We start from the raw sequence: 26,484 nt of genomic DNA on the forward strand, positions 1-26,484 counted from the left end.
GCTCGACCTCCTGAGCCACAGCCACAACAACATACTTTTAAAAAATAAACTAATTAGTCAGTACCGCTTTAGACACACTGTATGTGGGTAGCCAGGTAATGTAATTTGACATTAAAGCAGAAATTTGGTATTTTTCAACTGGATCACTGTGTGCCCCCAAGGTGATGTGGTTGACATGAATCGCAGCTGAGATTGGTGCATGCTGTCTCTTCCTTTATTTCTTTCTCTTACTCTCACACAAATGAAAGCACTATAGTAATCAGGTGGAGTACTATAAAAGCACTTTTATTGGTATGCAACCTTATGACTCATGTTTAGAGTGGATGTACCCTAGACGGCCAAACTATTGACAATATTAAATACCAGTCCTGGTGGAATCTCAGTTCCATGGACCATTTGATGTGCTGAGTGAACCAGAAAATGAAAACTGAGCGGAGCTGTTTTGCAGGCAATCCAGTGAGCAAGAGTGGCTCACACATTTTAAAATATCACACTGAAAAATCACCTCTACAGCAGTGCTATATTGCACCGAGTGACTGCTGGAGTTTTGTGAACAAAAGTGTTTTATTTAGGAACCAATTCAGTCGATAAAAATGATTTATTATTCAAGGAGAGAAGTTGGGCACATGTGCCATATAAAGACAAAATTAGTTTTTTAACTTTTGATCTGTAGTAATTTGTAGCAAAGCATAGACGTTTTCCACTCATCAGTATGCAGTACTGGATGTAAGTGAGGATGTCTTGGTATCATATTTCCAGAAGCTGTTAATTTGTAAGTCCTGACTATGTAGTAACCAATAGTATTGGTAAAAACTACATTTGCATGTATCAGGAATATAAATAGGGGGACAAGATTACCACATGGCCCAAAAGCTATTAAAAAATACAGAGAGAATGAAATGAGTTCAAGTGGGTTCATATCCTCATGGCTAGTTTTTCAGTGAAGTCAGCACAATCTAATTACTGGACTTTAGTGCTGTACTGGATGCAATCAAATGCTATTGAATTATAATCTGTTCAATATTCAAATGTGAGTTTACAGGCTGTTTGAAATGAAACTGACTACATGATAACCACAAAATGCATTTAATAAATGTAAATAACTCCCTAACACTCTGCCTCTAAACTTGTTTTTTTTTGACACTAGTTTTGAATTTATTCCCTTGGCCCAATGAGTCCTCCTATTTTGAACATTTACTAGATCACTGTGACTATTCATGCATACAGGCGATGTTTTGGGAATGCCCTTTAGTTTAAAATGATTACTGGAAACTCAATGAGTGTATTTGTGATTTTTCAAGATATAACTGCAGTGGTGCTCAGGATTATAGTATTATATAGAGGTATGAATGCAGCATGTATCTATACTATATGCTTGTGTTGTTTTGTTTTCCTTTTCACGATTTGATATTAGAAAACAATTGCAAATGGAAAATAAACCATCGAAAATAAAGGCGAAAGACAGAAACAGCAGCAAACATTGCGTTAAATACAACATTGAGAACAATAAAAAGAAAATGGCATATTACATATTACCACATCATTTTATAGTTAAAAAACACAGTATTTTTTAAATTGTGGAAAGGGGTAAGAGGAAGTTGTAATTTTATGCCAGTTTAGCGTGACGGCGGTGGGCGCCGGGGTCTACCAGGACCGGCCCTCCCAGGAAGACACGGACCGACGCCGCCTCCTGCTCCCCCTGCCTCGCCGTGGAGGGCCGTCCTGGGCAGCAGTCTGCTCGTCTGCTCGGTTTGGACACCGTCTCATCACTCATTTATATGCAGCGCTTAGCCGCCTCAACATCTGCTACTCGTTGCTTTTGCACACAGTAGCTACCGTGTTTTTATTTTGTCATCGTCTCAGCCGAGGTCCGTGTAAATTCCGTCGCTCCTTTAGCTTTGCATCCACAGAGCAGGGAAACACACACACATTGAAATTCAGACAACGTGACCGCATCCCGTGAACGACGAGAATCGCTAGATCCCTGAAATAAGCCGCAGCGAGCAAGCCTGGAAACGGACCGCTTGTTGAAACCAAGGCTGATTTGGGATCTCACTCAGAAAGACAACTGGCACAGCAAGGTGAGCCTCTAAAAACGATTTTATTGCTGCCCGGTGGCTTCTACCCAGGGTGTTTTGGGGGCACACAGACACATGTCGGGATAATAGTGCTGTTGTGGTGATAATGACGAAGAGGCAGGCAGCATCCTCATCATCCTCCCCCTCCAGTGTCTGCTGCTGGTGTCGGAGGCCATCGGCGCTTTGCATCTCCCTCTGCCCGGCCGGAGATGCACTGTAGTCGGTGACCTGTCTCACAAATGTCCGCCTCTTTTGTCTTCTTTCCCCGTCGGTAAATCAGTTGAGTGACACAAAGTATGAGCACTTTTCTCATCCAAGCCTTGATTGATCTTTCAGTTCTTAAAAAATTAAAAAAAAATAAAAAAATAAAAAAAGTAAAAATGAAAAGTAAAAATTCCACCTCGGGGAGTACTAAGGGCAGGTGAACCGCTAAATTTAAAGCAGTGTTTTCCTAGAGTCCAGCAGTCAGTGTACAGAGTATACAGCACGAGAAAGTGTCTCAAAATAGTCCCTGCATTATCTTCCTGACATTTTGGTCCCACATGGCATTCAATGCAAGGACACGGTTAGGGCTTGACATTTAAACATTCTCTCATTCATTTCTTTTCCCACCTTCCCTCACCCCTTTCCCCCACATCTTCTTCCTATCTCTCCATTCCTACATATCCTGTTTGCTCCTTCCCCTTCTCTTCATACACTTGACACCTATCTGTCCTTCTCCCCACTTCTTCCTCCCCTCTCACCCTCCTCATTCTCATGTCTCTCACTTTTCCCCTCCATTGATTTGCCTGGCAGCGTTGCTAAGAGACAACAGCAGTCAGACTGCCCTGAAGGATAGAGTAAATGGAGATGCTCAGAAAAAGAGATGGAGATCGTAAGGGGAGATGTTCTTCTCGTTCCTTCTCTTCTTTGTGCTTTGCATGTTTGTTGCAAATGTTTTACGTTTGCACAAGAGGCCTATAAAAGTGCTCTATTGGGGTCAATTTAACACACGTAAGCATTGCAACTTGTAAAAGGTGCTTATTTTTAAAAAAAAATAAAGTTCAGTTGTTTTATGTAGGTATGCCACAGGATTGCACTGTGAGTGGTCTTCTTTGAACAATCAGCTATGGAACAGGTGATGGAAATTAAGAAGGAATAAGTGGTACACGGTACAAAAAGTGCATGAAACCAGAGCTTCCAGAAAACCCTGATTCATATCATTATGTACTTCTCTATAATAATACATTTTAATCTCTAAATAAGTAAACATTTCTCATCTTTTTTTCTTTTCCCTTTCCATTAAAAGAGCACAGCAGTATTTCTCAGACAACCCATGTGTTATGATGTATATTTCTGAGTTCTGGTTTTGGACTTTAATTTTGGTTACATCCTGTTTCCTCCTGTATTGATCCCAGGTAGCTTTGTGTTTATTAATTACATTACTTTCATCTGTGTGTGATTAGATCTGTTTTCCCCATCTATATATATACTCCCTCTTTTCCTTTGTTCTTTGTCGGTGCATTGTGTTGTATATGTGCTGAATTGCAGCAGTGAGAAGAGAAGAAGTTTTTGTTTCATGTCTGGAACACCGAGTGGCAGAGATATTTTATGTATTTTGCCCGAGCCTGGTCAATCCAGGTTTAATAAAGCTGCTGGTTTAATCATCTAACTGTTAAAATAATCAGAAACCTCAGTAGACTGTCACTCAGGTTAGTGAAATCACTGCAAACAACAACCCAGAGCATCTCAGCACTATAGAGTTTCACAGTAATACAGTATCACAGTCACTTCCCCCTCACTAATAAAATATGATGAACACCTTGTTTTACTTGTAGGACCTACTTTTTAAAGCAGTTATACTAACTGTAACTGTTTTGAATAGGATTTATGGTAGTGAATGCAGGAGTTAACCACACATCACACAGATCGAATGCAGTGAGCACAGTGCTCATATTCCCATTCAGGATTTTTTTGGCTTTAAAGGAGGCGTAGATGCTGCCTCAACAAAACAGGCCCAGCTTTGTAATCATGGCCAATATAACACCTAAAACCCTTTTCTAATTTTATGCTTGTATAGACACTGTGTTTTGGCATATGCAGTCTTTGTTGAGGCAAGCTCAAGCTTGTGGATCCGATTTAAACCATAGTTTCATTTATAGAGAAGACCCATCAATTTGTCAGAATACACTGCCAGTAATCTACTCTGGGTTTTAATTATAGCGAGAATCGGATCTCCATTCAAGCTTCAATCTCCCTGCAATGGGATTGTTATCTTCATGGTGGTCATCATCCTCTCACATCTCTTCATCTCATCTCATCTCTCTCTCTTTTTGATATACTCAACAGAAAAGATGGAAAACCACACTTAACCGCATTAGTTACACACTGTCTACCATTTAGTAATGCTTTCAGCAAAGTGACCACTGAAAAACCATCTTCCTGTCTGTTCAACTCTTAATTCTTCCCAATCCTGCAGTCATTTATGAAGTGGTTATGGGCTCTGCGGCATAAGCTTACAGAGGTTTATAAATCAGCAGATCTACTGTATCATGCACACACAGATTTGAAAAAAAAAAACAACAACAAAAAACAACATGATCAATTGATACACCAAGTATACTCATTTGTAATTCTTTAGGTTTTAATATTAAACATTTTGTTAGATTTTTCATATGCACACAAGGCATGCACAGTAACCAGTGTGTGTCTATACATGTGTATCAACATGTATAATACAATAGTGCAAGAAGAAACTACTAATGAAAGAAAGATTTATATAGGAGGTGCTGGATTTTTGTAAAGCATTTTTCAGGTATTAACTTTGAGCAAGAGAGGAAATATGCATGTCCCCCCCCAAAAAAAAATCAAACTCATTTTAAACTAATAAGACAACACTACCTTCATAGGTTCTTTAAATAAAGAGCTCTGCTGAAGAGAGCACCTGAAATGGCCGTATTGTAATATGATGAGTTTGTGTTTTATCAAAACAATCATTCTGTTAAATTTGTCATGCACTTGATTAATATTGTGTTGCTGTTTGTGCTTCGTAATTACAATGTGGTAGCAAATTTCCCTGTCATTCTTCTGTGCCTACGTGTGCTTTCTTTAGTGGCAACAAAAGCTACTGTGGTGATTAGAGTGGAAAGAAATGGACTGACATTTTTATCTGATCTCACAGTCTGACTAGTTATGTGATTTCTGTTGGAGATATATCCATCCATCCATCATCTATACCCGCTTATTCCTTAAGAACATGCAAACTCCACACAGAAAGGCCGGGTTGCAAACCCAGGACCTTCTTCCTGTGAGGCAACAGTGCCAACCACTCAATCACCGTGCTGCCCTGTTGGAGATATATTTAGAGATAAATAACCATACCAGATAACCATTAATGACAGGAAGCTGAAATGATTTCATTCATTTATATAAAGAACAGTACAGTATACGTCTGAGTATACTGTACTGTTCTTTATATAAAGAACAGTACAGTATACGTCTGAGTACAAGGCTTTCCTTGGTTTTATAAGTGATTTTTAGTGTTGAATCAAATAACTGTGAATAAAGCAGTGAAATATGTGTGAGAAAATGAAGGACGTTACAATGATTGGATAGTGTGTGTGTGCATAGGGGTATGAGATGCAGAATAAAATACAGTTATGGTAAGCAGTTTAAAATGATAGGATTATGTGTCTGTGTTTGTCATTGTCTGTGCATGGAGAAAAAAAAGACACCCTGTTATGGTCTGTTTTTCGTTGTTTTTTTTTTAGCTATGTCATGATTTTACAGGCTGGAGGTGTTTCATATTATGTCAACCTCAGTGTAAAATCATCCCAGTGCCTTTTGGTATCACAAGATTTTTATGAAGCCCCATAAACTTAGCTTGACTGAAGGCCTTTTAGTTCCTGGCAGCGTTTAAACAGGATGCACGTCATATAATTTCTTCAGCTCATTAAGCGCTAAATTTGCTGTCACAGCCACATTCGGGCACAGACAAAGCCCCGAGAAATTTTTCATGAAAAAGTCTGACATTCAAACTTCTAACATTGATTCTATATTATTCTGTCTTTTCCTCTAAACAACTAACTTCACAATTTCACCACAGATGCAAGTTTTCAAGGAGAGCCTTAATCATACGTCGCTCACTGTATTTGGTACAGATGGTGCAAAACTGTTTTGTATTTTATGCCTCTTTGTCAATGATGGACGACGAAGAGTCAGAGTAAGGACAGGATATTTACAACCACCACCTGCTGAATGCTGGTACATTTTTGGTAGCAGCTGTTTAGTTTTATGTTTCGTGTTCAATCTGTCTTCACATGGAAGTTACAAACATAACACACATATAACACTAAAAAGCAGCACCTACACTTAGAGTTGGTGTCACATTAAAACTGGGACTAATAGCAAATAGGGCTGCAGCTATCGACTATTTTTGGAGTCGAGTATTCTACCGAATATTTCAGCGATTACTCGAGTAATCTGATAAAATAGACTTTAGCATTGTTAAATAATAATACTATTGTGTAATACGTGACAGAAACGACTGGTTACCTTGAAATGATGTTACCTTGTGTCGGCTCCGCTGGGTGAACAAACTGGATGTTTTCTGTTCAGATGTTGAAGCATTTACGAAGTGCTGTTGTGGTTCGCCAGTTCTACTTTACAACACACACATTGCACCGTGTTGTCATCTTTTTGAAGTTTGAAATGATCCCAAACTTTGGACATTTTCTGCTTTTTACGGACGGTTTCGCTCTCTGCCATAGCACCACCTTTTGATACTGAAATGTGTTGTGCGACAGTGATTACGGTCCGTGTGGAACAATGATCCCTAGGCGGAGCAGCTCCGGAAACGCAAGTGATGGTAATTAAATGATTCCTCGAGGCAAAGAATTTACTTAGAGGATTTTTTGTGATCAAATTCCTCGAGGAGTCATTGCAGCCCTAATAGCAAAATCAACTAAGCCAGTACTATGTGTACCTTTGTGTTCAGAGGTGGAAGACTTTTCTTTGTACTGACTCTGTGGGCATTGCTGTGGTTGGCTGGTCACCAATGCTGAGAGGACTTGTGGCATTTGACAGAAGGGATTTACATTTCAAATCTGTTCTCAGTATTCAGAGAATACAGCCTGAGTATAATAAGTATGTGTGTTTGTGTGCTGTTCAAGGCCATCACCGTGAGAACAGTTTAGCCAGTCATCACAACTTCAAGAGTTGTGACAGTTAAGACTTTAGGGTTTTAGGGTTCAGGTTAGAATTAGGTTTAGGTAAGAATTGCTTGATTTCAGTGAGTTTTAAAGGTAAAAAACTCATTGCAGCCCTCCATCCACCATCTTCACTTGCTCTGATTTTTTTAAATACCACCAGATAGCACACACACAACTTGACTCACTGGCACAATCAGCTGAGTGAGTGCGCCTGTCATTCAAAACAGAAGACAAGATAAGAAAAACACAAAATAATCGTCTTTTTTCTCAATTACATTGTTTTTGTGATCATTTGGTGTTAAAATTAAAATCAAAATTCAATTAATTGCACAGCCCTAGTTGGGTACAACCTTTTTGCTTCAGTTCTCCTTGAGATGTGTGTAGAACCTGATTTCCGCCTGTGCCAAAATGATTTGCTTAGACATAATTTAGAAAGAAACACACTTTCCCACAAGCCCCACAATTCATACAACTTGAACAGAGGAAAACAAACCCATGAAGTCCAAGGAACCCTATTTGATATAAAGGGTATAAAGCCATTTCTAAAGCCTAGATGTTCCCAGGAGCAATTATTGTGAAATGAAAGACATTTGGGTCCACTGGGACCTCTTCAAGACTTGGCCAGCATAGCTGAGCAACCGTATAACAACAAGCAGTGTCAGGGAGTTGACCAAGAACCGGCCACTGTAACAGAGCTTTAGAAGCAAATCATCGGGTAAAGCTTTAACTAGGTTAATCTGATACCTAGGGAACAGACAGAATTTTAATAGAGTCACACAGACCTAACTGGGTTAGCCCTTTTTTGTCCTCTCCTGTCTGAAGTCCCTGTCTCCTCTCATCTCCTCTCTACTCTGAAGTCCCTGTCACTTTAGGGCCAGAGGGATTTCAGCCTGAGTTAACCTGAGGTCATCATATTGATACAGCTGCAAAAAGGATTCTCTCAGTCCGACTCACTCCACATGCATTACTCACAATGGGAGATAGCTCAATTGCACAATACACTCACAAGCAGCATTCACAGCATAAGTAGGCATAGCATAGAGGTTTCAAACTGATGTTCTGTTTACTGAAAGGAGAGCTTTGTTGGCATGTTTGGTATAAGCGATAGATTAGGTAACAGATGCACTTGCATCTATTTAAAACAGCACATTCATAGATGATAATACACAAAGTTTTGATGAATAAATAGCTGCATGATGGCCTGTGTAAGCACCAGATGGACCACAGATCTACACCGCATCAGAAACCTCAATATCTATTCTGTCCCCAGGTGACGTTTTTGTATTTCTCACAAAATCTATCACAGCACACACTCCTTGTTGTGATGTGGTTAGCACTGTAAGTGCTCTGAACTCGTTTCTTTCACCCTGTGTTTACTTACATTTGACAGAATCTGACAGTTTGCATTCTAGTGCTCATTACTGGCCCAAACCTTCAGGTATAGCACCTAGCATGTAGGAGAGCTTTGAGTGTAACAGCATACACTGAAGATACAGTCGTTAAGATGTCAGTCCTATAGTTGATATGGTGATGTGTGTTCTCCTGTGGTTCCTTTTGAAATCACAGAGATATCAGCTACCGCAGGCAGCAAACATGGCTTTAGCAACTATTGTCAGAAATATGACAGGGGAAGAGCAACCGCGTGCACTTGCTTACAGGGCAGGATCCTCATTAAAAGACTGTTGTTTTAGGGTGGAGATAGTTTCAATGGTTGGTGGCAGTCAACATAACTTTTTATGAGAAATGCGTGTTTATGGGACTTCTTCACAATAGAGCTGTAAAAGCTCTGCTGACAGAGAATATGGTTGACTTTTCAGCATAGCCATAAATCCATAATGGCATTTGTGCACTGATGTGTTTTTTAGTTCACTCTGATCATATCTGTGTAGTTATATCTACTGTTACCACATACTGTCTGCAGGTAGTTGTGACAATTCCCCTAAGTAGCCCCTGAGCAAGAACAATTACAAAATGTCTACCAACCTGCGGCAAAGAATCTACCTTTTTATGAAATACTGTGCAGTATTCGGCAGGTACTTGCAGTACGTCACCGTGGTAGTCTAATTCTGGCATTGCTCTGGGACTTGAAGTGTGATGGGGATATGCTGAAGATAAAAGATGACTTGCTTGGAAAAGTCTTGGAAGAATCTTTCTAATAAAGCAGTTTTGTTCATGTATATGTCACACAGCAGTAGCCAGGTCAACCAATATGGGTTTTTCTGTGTCTGATGCCAATGCAGACTTTTAGAAATCAGGGCAGCCGATGGCCGATTTATGATGCAGATTATTTTTGGTCAATATGTGGGGCCAGTTTTCTTTAACTGAGTATTCACATTTTCTGTCTAAAAGTCAGATTCTCGGACTTTCAACAGAGCTCATTAATACTATGCCTTCTGACCAGCGCTCTTTCCCCTAGCTTCATCCTAATCTCTCCCTACTCTAAAATCCATCTATGGAATAACAGATTTCTAGTTAGTGAGGGTTAAACCAATGCTTCAATTCACTGTCCATAAATATTGTGGAATTCACAAAATCTAATGAGTTAGGTCATTGCTGTTGATTATTGTTATTTTTTTTTTTAGAGGTGCTGACGTGGAATGTAGGTGTGTTTGAGCTGCTTCTAAAGGTATCATTTCGCATCTATCTAATTAAACATGTGTGACTTTGTGCTGATTTCTCCCGTGATGTTCTTCTTTTCACTCTTAAAACATCAAAAGTTCACTTGCCCACATCCACTGAGGTCTGGTAGAAAGGCAGTTTGAGTGATACAAGGTGCAGTGTCACACAGGTCCCACACCGACAATAACACTGCTGCCTGTGGATGCACCTGCCTGTTAATCAGCTTAATATGCTCAGTCATTGGCAGTTACGTTATAAATGGCAACAATCCGCCTGATGAATACGCTGACCGATTAATTGGTTGACCTCTAGCAGTGTCATCTGCATTTTGCAGTGTATGTGTACGTGTCTACAAACGTGTGTCTGTATGTCACAACTATTATAGTCAGCCTTTTGTTCCTGATGTGCAGCAGGAAGGTAGACAGACAGAGCAGTCCATCACGTCAGCTCACTGGTCATCTGAAGGCTTTGTTCTCTCAGGATTATAGTGCCTTCTTTAAAGAGCCTGTCTTCACCTTGGAGCACATGTAGAGACAGATCATAATTCTTTCACTTCACTGATGATTAGATTTAGAGCTTTGAAGACGCCTCATCCTGGAGCTACAGCTGGCAAGCATTTCAAATAGCCATTGCGGTTTTATTAGCAGCTCTACAGTAGCATTGTCATTACTTGTATATCTCAGGTCTGAGTCTCATGATCACATCACTTATGAAGATTTTTTTCACCAGCAATGCTCATGCCACTGATTTTCATTCCTTCTTCGACAGTATTTTCCAGATAATCGAACTCTTAAAGAATGAGCTGCTGGCTCTGCTCCTCAAGTTTAGAAAAAGTGAATGTCTTTCCACTCTGTCTGTCTCTGTTGTACAGCAGCACAGACAGGAGCAGCTCCCAGGGCTGCTGTCTGTCAAGTGTTCACTTCATCTCATCTGTCTCCCAGAAACCTCATCTCATTCTCTCTTACCCTCTCATCTCCCTGGAGCAAGAAACATCACCCGAGGGAGAGAGTGAGGAGAAGCAAAGGGATCCCTCCTGCATCCTTTTAAGAAATGTGTAGGGCTGAGGCCTTAGGTAATCGACTTCCCCCTTGCAACCAGAGCGACCCTGCTCACTCAGAACTGCCACCTGCCTTGAATTTAAGAGGTACTTTACTGTAGCAGGAGCACGCTTTAATCATGTGAATATGAATATGAATGGAAACACACTGGGTTTATTAACTTCATCTGTTCTAACTCACACCCATAGGGTTGACAGTTTGACACTGAACCCTAAGTTGCTCCCAGTGCCATTGGTGAGAATGATTTTATGCATGAATGGAGTAAATAGGGAAATACTATAAAGCACTTTGAGTGCACTTGAGTGTGGAGAAAACGCTACACATCCATTTAAAAGTCAATTTACAAATGTGCAGTGTATGTGATGTAGCTTTTCCACTTTTGAATTCTTGTAAGAGTTTTTCAACTAGTTTACCCCTTCTCAGACAAACATTTGAGCAAGGATAGACATTAAAACTGGAACAGCTGACTCTGAAGAACTGATCTTAGAATCACTTTTTGTCATGGCAACACAGACAAAGTCTGACTGAAAATGTGAGTGTATTGAAGCATCCAAAATAACTATATGCAGCACTTCATTACACATTAGTATCCACTGTCTACTGTGAATCATCAGATTTTATTGCAACAATTCAATTTATGGGTAAAGATGTTGTATATTAAGCTAAACATGAGTTACAAATTGTTAATCTAAACTGGTTTACTCTTCCTCTTACGTCTTTACTGCTGAGATGATAAGGTTGTTTTGACTTATCAGATGCAACTTTTAGTTTGTGACCAGAATAAAGCTGATTAATCATAAACAATTCATAGATCCTTTCAGTAATGTGGCATTAAATCAGGATTTCTGCAGGTTTTATCAAACCTCTTTTAGACCACTTTGAGTACAATTTGAGACCTATTTCAGGTCCATACTGACAAAAAAGTGAAGGATATGTCCACAGAACCTTAACTTTTGTGGACACTCTATGTTGCTGTGTTTAACAGGCTTCAACCAAGCAACAAATGCAGTATTTTTCATAAAAATTGCACTCCAGCATATTATGAGTGATGTGTGATTCATTCTGACCCAGATGGAAAATTTACAAATTTCAGTTTCCAGTTTGGTTTGGTATTGTAGTATTATTGCAGCATGATAAATACAAACTGGAGGGATAACAAGCTGTCGAACTATATATGCCTATATGTAACTATATGTCACCTAAATATTTTTCCAAAAACACACACACATACAAAAGTTTAAATTAATACAACATTATAGTAGTAACATAAATGTATTTCTAAAATAATTATCCTAAACATTATTAATAATTTTCAAAATGTATCAAAACTATATTTAAGACATTTAAGGCCTAAAATTTAAATAATAAAAGGATAAAACTTTTTAGCCCTTTTTATGAGCACAGGAAAACCCTGTTAAACATCTGTATGTCTGTATGTATAACCAGGGATTATTGTGGTTTTTCATCTGGCACATGTCTGTCTGACATACTATTGATGGTTTTGCCAAAATCTGTGTCTGTTATTACTGTAGTCAAATCAATATCACTATAGATCACAAAGTCAGAAAGGAAGGCTTGCTCATGAAAATGTTTAGAAGATCTCTTTACTGTAATTTAGGGTTTTGCTTTGCTTAACTTTGTATCACAAATACGTCCTATCGATAAAATCAAGGGGAAAAACACAGCATGAGTTATGGAAATGCGGAGTGTTTGTTAATATGATATCAATAAGTGTAGCCTTTTCTAAATTTTTAGGGTCAGGTTTAGTTGGAGAGGAGATGAGTTGTGTGAAATTCAGGCCATTACAAAAGTCTTTGAGATCATCTGATTCCCTGCTTAGCCAATGAATATTACTATCACCCAATATTATCAATTCACAACCATCTAAACTGGAGTGCAAGTTGAAGATGGTGCACAATAAATACCAACAACTGCAATTTTTTTAGTATCATCATTTCCAAGGTTAACATATAAGGCTAGAAGTTCAAAACAGTGGGGCTTGGAAAACAGGTTGATATGTCAACAGAAAGATGATCTTTCAGCAATACCACACGGAGAAAAGCTCTGCAATTTTCAAACTCAATGACAACTATGTTTCTGAAAAAAGAAATATACCTGGATCAGCTCATTTTGCCCATAGTTTGATGTAATCTAATTTAGATAAAATGTGAATAATCCCCAACCCTTTACGGGTTTTGAGCCTTGCATATTGTGAGCATCTCCCTGTACATTATTTCTTGGTGGGGGACATGTTGAATCGGTTAAGAGACATAGGAAAGGTGACATTTGTTTTAGTGCACTTACTGTAGAACAAATTACAAGATCTCTGATATTTTTTATCGTCTTTCTCAGGATGGAGAGACCATCTGGAGTAATGAACCGAGATTGAAAGAGAGGAGTGGTTTGGTTCTGAGACAGGTCCTGAGAAATACATCAGAAAAGTTCAAACACTTTTTTCCATATGTATATCAGGGATGGGCACAGTTGTAATGCCAACACTGTTTATAGAGCATAGACCTGGGCAGCTTCTGTTATCACTGTTAGGACACTGTGCCATGTAACAGCAGTGAGCTAAGGTTTGTCAAGACAGGCTCACCCACAGGGTTTGCAATAAGGGCTGAATTCCAAAGCAGTGTCATCCCTGCTTGCCTGTGTTTGGATGGATAGTCTCTGCAGCACTAGCAGCTGGCACTGGGCCTCAGGGCAAAGGACTCTCCTCCTCGTCTTCCCTTTTGTATTCCTCTCGCCTCTCTCTTTAGGACTGAAGACTGATAGAAAGAAAAGAGACACAAACAGGGACACTCACAGGGGTAGCAGGGAGAAGAGAGGGAAGGCAGACAAGTAGTCAGTTCATACTTTTGCTGTAGCTAAAAATGAGCGTGCACCATATGAATGCAGACACACCATCTGTGTACCTTAGCAGTCTTTTTTCCTTTCACCACCTATGAAGTTTTCTGAAGTGCATAGATGTTGCTGTAAGTAAATTCAGCCATACACATCTTTCAACAAAAATATTTCTTTGATTTTGTTGGCATGAATTACAAGTGTGTCTGACCCAGCTAACATTAACTCATTTATGTTTTCAGTAAGGTCTTAAATATGCATTTAATGGCTTTATGATGCTGTAGGGGAAGGGGAGGGAAGACTTTATTTTGGTCTTTAATGCATATTGTTTTATGTTAATGTAGTTATTTGCCTCCATAAAGCACTATGAATTGCCTCGGTGTATGAAACGTGCTATAGAAAAGAAGCTGTCTTGCTTTGCCTGGTTATAGGCCTATTTACGTGACTGCAGCCTTTTCTGCCATTTTTCAATGTTCAGATGGTACCCAGTCTCACAGCAGGCAAATCTAAGTGCTGCTGTAATTTTCTAAATAGTCATAAACACTTTTTAATTTGAAGTTTGTTAAGAGCAATTTCTGTTGGCCTTTAGAGATATTAAGCATGAAATGTCTCAAATGCTAAACAGTCACCATCACCAACTGCACCAGCATTTGGCACAATTAAACATGGTTTCTGCCGATGTAGAATCGCAATTATGAAAGCTGTTAATACGTAACTTTAAAAGGAATCAAATTGATCAGTGCTGTGAAGTGCACGTAGGTCAGGCAACAATCACCTAAATGCAAATTCTAGAGAGAATTATATGCAAAGATTAAAAAACAAAAAGGGTAGAAGGAGGAAATGTAGCACAGGTTTATGTAACAGGTTTTCAGTGTTAAGAGGCTCAAAGAATATGACGGAAGAAAAGACGCAACTATTCCCTGAGTTACAGGGAGTAATTAAGATTTAAATGTAAGGCAGTATGACAGCTATGACAAGGGAGTGTTTGATTGTGTGTGAAAGTATTGTCATGAGGCATGTGAGCGATAATAGGGTGTGAATGTGACCTGTTTTGTAACAAATACTGGTGTGAATGTCACAGACGGGCATGAGATGTTTGAATGAATTCAAAACCTGAAGGAGAGACAAGTGGAAGTGGAAGAAGAGGAGGAAGGAAGAATAACTCACACTGTTTGTTACTTACAGAAACACACAAAACAACCCATTTAGATTTTGGAGGCCAAGGCAACACCTTGAAGTGTTTGGTGTGTTTTTTAAACCATTCCTGATCTTTTGCAGTGTGGCAGGGCATGCTACCATACACAAAGTAAAAAACTAGCACCCAACTTTTCCCAGCAGAGCATTGCACAGAGCATCACACCACCTTCACCCGCTTGCCTCTTTTGCAAAGGCAAACACCTCTTGAGATAAATGCATTTGGCCATCCAGCTGATATGAAGACAACATGATTCATCAGACACCTTTTCAGTGCCCCGTGGTCCAGTCTTGACATACCTAGTTTAGGCGCCTTTGGCGGTGGACAGGGTTCACCATGTGATACCATAGACTCTGACTGGTCTGCAGCTACATAACCCTATATGCAGCAAGCAGTGTTTTGTACTGTATGTACACCTGTCTGTCATCAACAGCATGACCTTTTTCAGCAATTTAGGCTAAAGTAGAAGGGGTAGCACAGTAGCGTTTCTATGGGATCAGAGCAGACAGGCTATCCTTTGCTGCCTTTTCCATCAGTGAACCTTGGGTGCATATAATCCTGTTGCCAGTTCACAAGTTGTCCTTCCTAGGACCACTTCTAGTAGGTTTTGAAAACAGCTTACTGGAAACACCCTACAAAACCTGGCACTGTGGAGATGCTCTGATCCAGTTGTAAGGCCATCACAGGTTGGTCCTTGTCAGAGTTGCTCAGATTCTTACTCCTGCTTCCAACACATCAACTTAAAGAACCAACAACCTAACCAACCAACCAACCAACCAACCGACCGACCGACCAACCAACCAACCAATCAACCAACCAACCCAATATATCTGACAACTTGATGGGTGCCACTTCATCTGCCAGCGATTTTACTGTTCACTGTGACTGTTCAGTGTAAATAAAAAGCCCTTCCATACAAAGCGTATGTAGACAATTGAGAGGGAGAGATTATTAAAAGAAAGGGTGAAAGTGGCCATGTAGAGATTAATTGAAATGATTTAAGGTGGATGGAGAAACAGAAGAGGAAATGAAGCAAGGACATGAAAGTAGGAGAAAGAGGTGATTGTTTTTTGTGATAGGCCTCTTCAACTGCATTCAGCTGTTGGGCAAGAAATATTGTAAGTGCTCTTTAAGTGCACCCATTTTTTTCAAGGGACTGGACAAATGCGATGCGATCCAATTCAGATACAGCATGTAATGACTCATAAATCCAGCAAGGGAAAGTTGAGTGAACAATTGAATAGAGACAACCATGTCCTTTTACTCCAGAGTAATGAGTCCATGGTCAAGTATATATCTGTGCTATCAGATTTAAGACAGTAAGGACGCACTGAGAGGGAGGACAAAAGGATAAAAATGAATCAAAGGAAATATACTAAGGGGAGGACCCAAGTGAGAATAAAGAAGAGAGGCAGTGAGACAAATTAGAGTGATATGGAAACTTTTGGGAAAGATTGAAGGATAACTGTTTGTCGGTGTTAAGAAGGCAGGCCATGAAAAGGAAATGCTTATCCACCCTGAACAAGGGTGGATGCTAGGACATTACAGTAAAATATTCAAGTAGATAGTGTCAGAGAGAGAAGCTGGAGCACTGGACCCACTCACAGGAGAGGGTTCGACTGAAATGGGAGCTGAGAGATGTTTGAGTCACTGGCCTGACTGGATAATAGAGGCCTCTGTAAGGGATGAGGATGGCAAGGACCAGGGGTTCAGTGACTGACCAACATATACTATAATGTCCGTTGGTGCCTCCCTGTAATGACGCCCACTCTGTCTAAAATGCCATAAGACCTCAAAGAACACATGCTCTATGATCTTGAGAGAAGTCCACAATGCAACAAGAGGTCTGATAAACACAGTCCAATAATCCAACAGATGACCAGTCTGAAATCCAAAAAGTTAACAAAGGAACAGGCAAAAGTCTAATAAACACAACCAACCAACAGAAGAATGCAGAACTAGTAACTCAGTGATGGCCTGGGAATAATCCAGCAGTCTACCTTCACCAATTCTCAGTGTGGGAATGATCAGGTCACCCTGTCTATCTGGTGGTGGAGTGGCACTGCCCACTAGCCGCTGTCATGACAGATAGGTACAGATTTGTAAAATAATAAAGTAGTAATAAGAATAAGTATTTGTAATTTGGTATGTCCATAATTAACATAATGTTGTGCTGCTACTCACAGTCTTGTCTTAAAGTGGCTGCACAGTGATGACTTTCAAATCGTAAACCATTATAAAAACATGGTAGACCACACATATTAGGACAATTTCAACCAATTTTTTAACATAGTTGACATTTTCTTTATGCCATTATGATGTGCAGCTCAGGAACAGGCAGCAGTAACTAGTTGGGTTAAGGCTGGGGTCAGATTAATCATCATAGGAAATGACTGGTTGGGCTAAGCTGTCAAAGGGTAGCTAACCAACTTCTTCAGCTACTTTCTTCCAAACCCTTGTGGGGATCTGCTGGAGCCTATCCCAGCTCTCTTTGGGTGGAAGACAGGGGTACACCCTGGACAGGTCACCAGTCCATCACAGGGCCACATAGAGACAAACAACCTCACACACTCACACTCACTCCTATGGGCAATTTAGAGTCACCAATCAACCTGACATACATGTTTTTGGACTGTGGGAGGAAACCAGAGTACCTGGAGAAAACCCACACAAGCACAGGGAGAACATGAAAACTCCACACAGAAAGGCCCTGCTGGGTTACGTACCCAGGACCTTCTTGCTGTGAGGCAACAGTGCTAACCACTAAACCACTGTTCTATCGTTTATGCTGCATCCCATTTTTAGATTTATATTTGGCATGGCTTCATGCATTAATCTTGCAATTTGTCTTTTTGGTGAACTGTCAAGTAGTTTTTCACAAGTAATATACATTATCACCACTCATCCATCCATTATCTATACCTGCTTATTCCTATTTAGGGTCACAGGGATCACATGGTGTTTTTCATGTGATTTCCCCAAGGTAAGAGGTAATGAAATGCATCTTTTCAGTATTACCCACACGGATTTCTTTCCCGTGTAGAGATGCCCCATTAGTTAGGTTTGTTTTTCACCTCTCATTATTAGTTCATTAGTAGTATAACTCTACTGTTAAATTCTGGTCTGAGTAATAGACATTGATGAAATGAAAAACAAGAAGAAAAAAAAAACAGCAGCTGGTTTTGTTCTTAAATTAATTAGTTGTTTGCCGTGTTTCGTTACCTTTTATCATCAAACAGAACAAGTCATCATGCAAGTTTAACAGCCTAACAAATCCAATACTTCGCCTTCTGTTTTACCATTTCACACTTAATAATTCAACCTAATTAAATTAAATTAAATACAAGTTGCCAAAGTCATACAGCACCGCACAGGCAGTAAAATGTGGCCATATCTGAGGTTACCAGCAGGACAGAGTGAATGTCACATTATGAATTGTGACGTGTTGCTTTAATAGGCTTCATTAATTATTACAGAATTTAATAATAGCTTGGTTTAACATAATAGACAGATTAGCACATGTAAAAATAAATAAATCAATAAATCAAACCATTTCTGCTGGCTTGTGTTGCCGTCACGGCCAAGTTCACCTCAAAGAATGTGAGTTTGGCAGAACGTCGTTATAGCTGTGAGAGTGAGCCGATGACATTTCAGTGGTGCCTTATGATTTGCTGTGATTGATGATGGAGGGGCTGTAAAATTAAAAGTAAGATCAGGCCTGAAGTCAAACACTTTGTTTACAGTGTGCCTGTAAACAAAGTGCTGTCTAATGTGCTGTCTGGTTAGCTTATCTTTGTGCTCAGGGGCTCATGCTGTAAAGTTGGCCACTTGGGGACCACAGAAAAAACTGTCAAAAAAAAAAAAAACGAAATTCTGCTAACAAACCCACAATGCAGTGCTTCAGAAACTAACAACACTGGAGGTGCAATAAAAATCCACTAAGCTTTCAGTGCTAGTATGCATCTTTTAGCATTGAGTAACCCACAGTTAATCAGACTATCTCAGACAGCAAACAAAACTTCTCCAATATAAGTGAACCAAAGAAAGAAACAGGATTTGTTGACGATTTGGAATTAAAAGACCTTTACAGCTGCAGCATCACAGCACAAAGAGAACTGGGTGATTTCATTGTCCGATAAAGTTACGTGACATCCTGTCAAATCATCACTGCAAGTCTGTGTGGCTGTGAGAGCCCCTACACTGTTAAAATGCAATCTGTGAAATAGTAAGATGCATGCATCAGATGCATACTTCCAACACTTTTCCTTCACCATAAGTTAGTGATATCAGTGTTCAAGCTCAAGTGTGTTGGAATAATAACATAGCACAATAATGACTTGGGGATCATACTGCATTCATTTTTTTGCAAGCTGTGCTGTATAAGCAAGTAGGAACAAAGTTAGGGATTGGTCTTTGTTAGCTATAACTTGCACATCATCTTAAACATGTGGACTGCTTAGTTCAGTACCCTGGTGAGTTAATTTATCAGTCCCAGTGCTGAGTCCTGCAAGACAAAGTCCTCCCTGTTCTTATTAGTGCACTGATCAGCACCAATTTGAAAAGGAACTTTTTAGCTGTCTGCAGCCTTTTACATTTTTTTCAACTTGTTAATAATTTATTCCCTTGTTTTTTACAATCTGACTATAATCCTTATTTTCCCACATTTAGGTGTACACCATATATTGAAGGAATGATGACATCTCCCCACCATTGATGTTGTATTTATCACCATCATAAAACCGTAGCTGAAGTTACTGCCAACTGGAGTACAGTAAAGATGTTCATAGCTTGGTTCAGAAATCTGTTGCTAATAGAAAAAGAAACATATTTGTGACCTCTGGCACCTCCTAGCTGCACAGCAGGGGAGTGAACGTTCATCACTTCATTCAGTCTCCTCAACAGTGAGATCACACATTTATTCTCACTTGCATTTCGTTCTCTGTCTGTCTCACTCTGGCAAAATTACAGATAAAATGCGCTTCTGTGACACACAAACACATTCACACATTATTAGAGAAAGATGTTTGAAAATGTGCTTAATTGGCCACTGGGGAGCTACTAATTGCTTCCCGAGCCTCCTCACATACATCTAGCGTTCCTTCAGCTGCCCTTCTCTCAGTCTGACTGCTGATTAATGGCCAAACCTGCTGAAAACAGCAATTCTTAATTTACTCACCAATGACAATACTCTCATGAACAGCTGGGCTCATTTCAATGAATTTCAGTCAAAACTAGTTGACATCTTAAATTAATTCAAACCTGGAGAATAAACTCATACTTTGAAACACTGAATGCTTGCTTGACCTCTGTTAGAAAATGGCTTTGACATTGTTGCTGCTGTATGTCTTCACTATTTTAATTCTCTATGCTTGGAACATCCTGTTTACTTTGCGTTGGTCCTCAGTATGTAGATTCCCATCTGGCGTGATTATCTCTGTGATTCATTGTCAGTTCCTGAGATTTTAGTGCTTTCATCTCCAATGCAAAAAAGTTTCCACCTCGCTGACCTCTGAAAACATGACTGTCCATCAATATAAAAAAGCATAAGGTGGATTTATTTACTCTAATTAGAAAACATCTCCAAAAGTTTTCATAGATTTTCAGTGTCAGAATGAATTTCAGGAAATCTGCATCAAATGATTAATTTAATTCATATAATTAAGATAATCAGCCAAATGTAGCACAGACTTGTATGTCATATATGCCTTAAAGGAAATTGTAAACAAATACAGAAGTCAAAATTCTATATGTGCTGTATTGATGCTTCTAACGCTTGTGATCGTGCTAATCATCAAGAAGCTGTTTGAGAAAGAAGGGTGCTTGAATACATTATGAGGTTTCTGGCTTACTGGCATGCCCACCAGTCCATCCAGGTAAAATGGGACAATAGTTTCTCGGCCCCGTTTGGGGTCAGCGATGTCATTAGCCAGGGTGGAATCTTGTTTCCACTTCTCTTTAATCTGTATATTGATGATCTATCAAAGCAGCTGAAAGCTTGTAATACTTGGTGTACGATTGGAAACACACTTGTGAACCATATTATGTATGCTGATGATCTTGTCATCTATAGTCCAAGTAGTGCTGGTCTCCAACAGCTGCTTAATATTTGTTCAAAGTATGGTGTGGAATATGACATTAGATGTAATACCGGTAAGAGTGTTGTCTTTAAACTGTTTGGTAATAATCTTTGTGCCTGTGATAAGGCCATCTTACAATGAAATAATCATGGTTTTAACAAAAATTAAGTTCAGTATTACATATTACCAAACATTGGTATGACTGTGTTCTTGTATGATCCTATATTGTATGGTCTTTTATTGTTGTGTATTGTCTTGTCTTTTTTTTTTTTGTTGTTGTTGATTTGGACCTTGAGTCTGTAATAAAGTTGAATTGAACTGAATTAATTTGCTAATTTAATTTGTTTTAATAGAGTGAGCCTCATATGCAGCAGACTCACTAAAGTGCATGCACAAATATGTGATATTATACAGTGTGAAAAAATCTAGAAACTACCTTACAGAGATAATCAGGTTTCTGAATAATTTAAAGTTTAACATTAATAATGTATTCAAGCTGGCACAATGGTGTAGTGGTCATTTCCCAGGGAAATGGTTTTGGGTTTGAGCCTGTTGTAGTTCAGATAATGGCTGGATGGATCATTTATACAATTGTAAGAGCAAGTAAGTGAACTGCCTGGAATTATCTGTATTTATGTTTAAATATGAGCATGTATTTATCAAAGATGCAATAAAAAATTTGTAATATAGTTCTTGTCCATATTGAACTTATCACTTAAAAAACCCTCAACCTGTAGGTGGGAAACTGTGTGGGAACCTCTGGGTTAATGACTTCAGCAAAAGCTAATTGGAGTCAGGAGTTAGCACAACCTGGAGTCAGTCAATGTATGTGGCTTAGAGCTAGTTTTACTGTATAAAACATTCACATTTTTAATTTGTTATTCTCAAGAATCATGCCTGCTGATGTGAATCATGCCTGCTGACTTAAATAAAGCAATTTAAAATAGTTCTGATGTTTATCAGTCCACAGCTTAAGACTTTTTTTTTTTTTGAAATGGACATTATTTAGTATTGTAGCTTATTGGGAGTGGGGTGCAGACACAATGATCACAGTAGATCACAGTGAGATGAGAAAGAAGCCCACAGAAACAACTAAAGGTGTAAAAAGTGTAAAATGTTTCATAGTTGCCTGGAATATAATGTCCACAACTGGATATCACAGAGGAAGCCAGTGCTTTCCAAAAAAAAAAAAACAAAGAACAAAGAAATAAATTGTTATGATCTGATGGTGATGTTGAAGGAGGAGAGGTGGGACCCAAATGCAGAACAAGCAGGTCTTTATTTCCCCTGGATCGTCCAGGGCTCAGGCACAAAAAACACAGGGAAATTCTCCGCCACTCGGCAGGCAGGCAGGCAGGCAAAACATTAACGCCACTCGGCGTTTCAGAACAGAACAGGACAGAAACTCCTCTTCTCACTAGTACAAACAGTGCTAATGTTTCCACAGAGAACAAACGAACTCAAGAGGTATAAATACTTTCAGAAGCAAAACACTAATTAACACAAGTGAAAATAATATCACTAATAAACATAAAGCTACCTGGGATCAATACAGAAAGAAACAGGAACTAACCAAAATAAAAGTCCAAAAACTGGAACTGAAAAATCCACCTCATGACATAGATTACGTTTTTAGAGATTCCAGGTGATTGTTGTATGTTTACAGTTTGTGATTTTACAGATTTTGCACTGACAACAATATTGTATTTTTTGGTTCTATCACTATGTACCGTAAACTTTCCAATTCTTGACACTCCACAACTCTATTAGGAAAATGTTTTGTAGACTGATGATGACTGAAGCAGTTGTTTAAGGATCAAGGATACACAGCTACAAGTGAATGTTTTCGGGTCACTGCTGCCAGAGGTGCGACCACCACTGAGATACTTAAACTAGTGTAATAATACTCTGTTGCATGTAAAACTTTAAGTAAAAGTACAAAAGTACTAGCAGTGAAATATCAAAAGTAAAAGTATTCAATAGGACATCTCACATTAACATATTGCATATTATTTCACCATATTTTTTGTTGCATTATTGTGTTTATCATTTGAATGTTGCAGCTGGTAAAGGTGGAGCTAATGTTAACTAACATATAATTTGAGTTACTTTACATACTTCTGTGTAGCGTGTGAACTTCCTGAGAATAAAAAGGTTTATGAATGTACCCTTCAATATACTTGAGTAAAGGTTACTTTCTGCCACTTAGCAGCAATCATTGAATCCAAAGGTTAATTTACTTTCACCAGCAGTAGGGACTTTGACTGGGTTTGTTCATTGAACATATGAAAGAGTAGAATTGTTTTTGTGTTATCAGTTCAGTTGCGTCGTGTTTGTACTTGGGATTTTGATAAAGATCAGATCAAATGATTTATGATTATTTATGGCAGAAAACCAGGCAGCAGTACAGTGCATGTTTTTTCAGGTGATGAGACTTTATTCTAAAGCGATCCTTTGCCATAGGACCAAGGCTCCTCTAATTATAGGCATGCTGACAGTACTAAACTAGGAAGTTGCACTCAGCATTTGCAGAGCTTCGAATTATTCAAAATGCTGCTGTCAGGGTCTTGGCAAAGACAAAAATGAGGGACCACATAACAGCCATCCTTTTTGGCTTGCACTGGCTTCCTGTGTCAGCTAGAATTTATTTGAAAGCTTTATGAATTTTTTGTAAAGATTTTAATGGATTAGTTGCTTCAAAGATTTCTGACTGTCTGTGATTTTAGACTTCACCTCACACTAAATGTGAAACCTTCACCATCTCTCTTTCAGGTATTATTGCACACAACTATGAAAGACACTACCTGGGGTTTATAGGGAGACGAAGATTATTTACCCTCCAAACAGGAGGTAAGAGAGCTACCTCTTCACTATTGTAATAATGTTTTATTTCACCAGCTCACTTTTCGTTTGAATCCATACCTTACTTGAATTACCATTTTTCTTAATTGGTTAATGTACAATTGCATTTGTATTTATTGGAAGTTGGAATATAATGCTTTTATTAGCTTGGAAGAGATTGGACAAGTGTAATAACGATAACGTTTAAATCAATGAGTTTTGGGTTTTGAGAGCTGCTTCAGATTATTTTTTACATCACAAATAAAAGTTTTAGTATGAGAATTTGTTACAACGGTTTATAACCTCTGTTACGTTTTGGTTTTGAAAGCTGTTTTGTTACAGCACAGACTACAGTGTACAGCTTGCCATTTGCTTGGTTATTGTGGTCTATCCAAACTAGATGCTTGATCAGATTGATAACTTGTGGTTTTTAGATTATTAAACAGTCCTGTTTAAGCCACATCCACCCCTTGCAATGCCCCCATCCCTGTCTGAGAAGTGTGCAAATATGAAATGACTTCCGATGAGCCACTTCATCAGTCTCGATAAGTAGTCTAGATTGAAGACTGTAGCAATTCTGGTTTAGAAACATGATAAAATCAGAGTAAATCAGAGCCCTTAAATCAAAATATTTGATCAGCAAACACACTGGGACATATAAATGGGCTGATTAAGTACAAGGAACATGTATCAGGCCAATTAAACTTTTAGGACTAGGTTTTTACAGTAATTTTGTGTAATTAGAGTGGCTGCATGACACAATTAGCTGAAGGCAGTAATGAAAGAATAATCTCTTTCTATAAGATACAGATAGAGGGTTACCATGACTACAGCCCAGTTGCAGACGGAGGCTTTCTGCTTGGTGTTTATAAAAATGGACATTATTTTCTCATCTTGTTAATTTCATCCTTTTAATGTTTCTTTTTTTTTAGTGTGTCATTCCTGACTCTTTATGTATCCAGATTGCAAATACAGCCAGTCAGGGGTGTTTGTCTGAAGCAATCCAGGCTGATGCCAAAGGTGTTTAAGTTGTGTGTTTTTTTTTAAGACAAGCCTTTTAACTTCTGCATTAGACAAGTCAAGGTCAAGACTCCTGTTTTCTGGTAGCAGACTTTTCTTGGGTATTAGAGGAGACCGTGACCACAAGTTCAAAAGTTTTCATCAGCCTATTTCACACTTGATAAACCTCTGTATCCACTTAAAACTCCAAACCATCAACAGTGTAATGATCTTACAAGAAGTCAGTCTACAACTTGTAATCAGTGTCTATGTATCCCATAATATTTCTGTTTTTATGATGTGTACTGGATAGTTTTGTGGTATTTTTATATTCCATTGTCAGCTGCATTTTATCCAATCGCCCGATTATGGTATTAGTTCTCTCAGAAATAAGTGAACTAATGTTTAGTAAAATGCAGAGAAGTAGTCATCTAGTGTCCTGAGTAAAGGCTCAGTCACACCAGCATTCAAAATTTTGCAGTGAAAACAATTTATTTCAATGGAATCGGCACAATTAGTGGACGTACTCACGGGACAAGGCAAATTTCCATAATCCAAAATGGAGGAAACTATTATGATTTATTAGCACCATCAAATTTTATTTAACACCCATAAAACACTCTACACATGCTCAGCAGAATGGCTTAGAGGTTTGAGGAAACAGTAGTGTAGGAGAGGTACAGAGAATATCTATATAGTCTGTTAGTTCCTTGGTAAAATCTTCTATATGATCTTGCTAAATGGTCAGTTGAAGTGAACACTGAATTGAAATGATGCACAGCTCTAAAGGCAGATAACAGTAAACGGTACATATCAGTACAGTAATCATTAAAATCCCATTGCGGAGCTATTGTGGCTGACTAACATGTCTCTGGCTGGTTAGTGTGTTAGTGTTTAGTTAGTGACACAGCAGCGTGAATGGTCTCTGCGACCAATGTGTGTCTTTTCGGAACCAAATACTCAGCATCACTTCATCAGAAAAGAGACCAGGATGAGGTGATACATGACAAAAAATATCAGCTGCAGCCGTGGTATCATCACTAGTGTTTTTAGCGACAGTAATTGTGGAGAAGGAGAGAGGACAGTTAAAGATCACTGAGAGAAAAAAAGAAAAGCCAGTGAAAATATTAAAAGGAAACAAACAGAGAGAAGGTGGAAGTCGACCGAGACTGCAGACATTGAATAGATCCAGGCAGGGTGAAGAAGAAATATCATCACATTATACTTAAACTGCCCATTGAGATATACATATATAATTTATGTTGGTGGAGTGGTGGCCTCTCTTGTTTCAAAATATGGCGAAGCACTGATATTGCTAAATGCCAAACACAGCCAATATACAAAGAAGAAAGGGAGAAGGAGGAGTAAAGAGGAGGAGGGGAAAAGGGAGGGACGAAATGGGCACCTGTAACAACCAAAATGGCTGAACTTTATTGCTTCTGACGGGCGCCATTCGCAGTGGTGACTGAAGTGGAAAGAAATAGAGGGGTGATGGTGGGTAACGGTGAAAAACAATGACAATGGGATGGCAAGTAAGGCTGAGAGAAAACTGGGGGAGAGCAAGGAGAAAAAAGTGATGGGAAA

At 39.0% G+C, this 26,484-nt stretch overlaps 1 long non-coding RNA gene across 1 annotated transcript in view; it reads left to right on the plus strand.

The window, feature by feature from the left end:
• Positions 1-1,743: 1,743 nt before the first annotated feature.
• Positions 1,744-26,484, plus strand: part of LOC113133317 (uncharacterized) — a 29,825-nt gene continuing 5,084 nt past the window's right edge. Inside the window, exons 1-2 of the long non-coding RNA XR_003295977.1 lie at positions 1,744-2,081; positions 23,833-23,910. This is a non-coding gene — a long non-coding RNA (uncharacterized LOC113133317). The remainder of the gene's footprint in view (positions 2,082-23,832; positions 23,911-26,484) is intronic.

Source organism: Mastacembelus armatus, chromosome 6 (assembly GCF_900324485.2).
Source record: "Mastacembelus armatus chromosome 6, fMasArm1.2, whole genome shotgun sequence".
Lineage (NCBI taxonomy): Eukaryota > Metazoa > Chordata > Actinopteri > Synbranchiformes > Mastacembelidae > Mastacembelus > Mastacembelus armatus.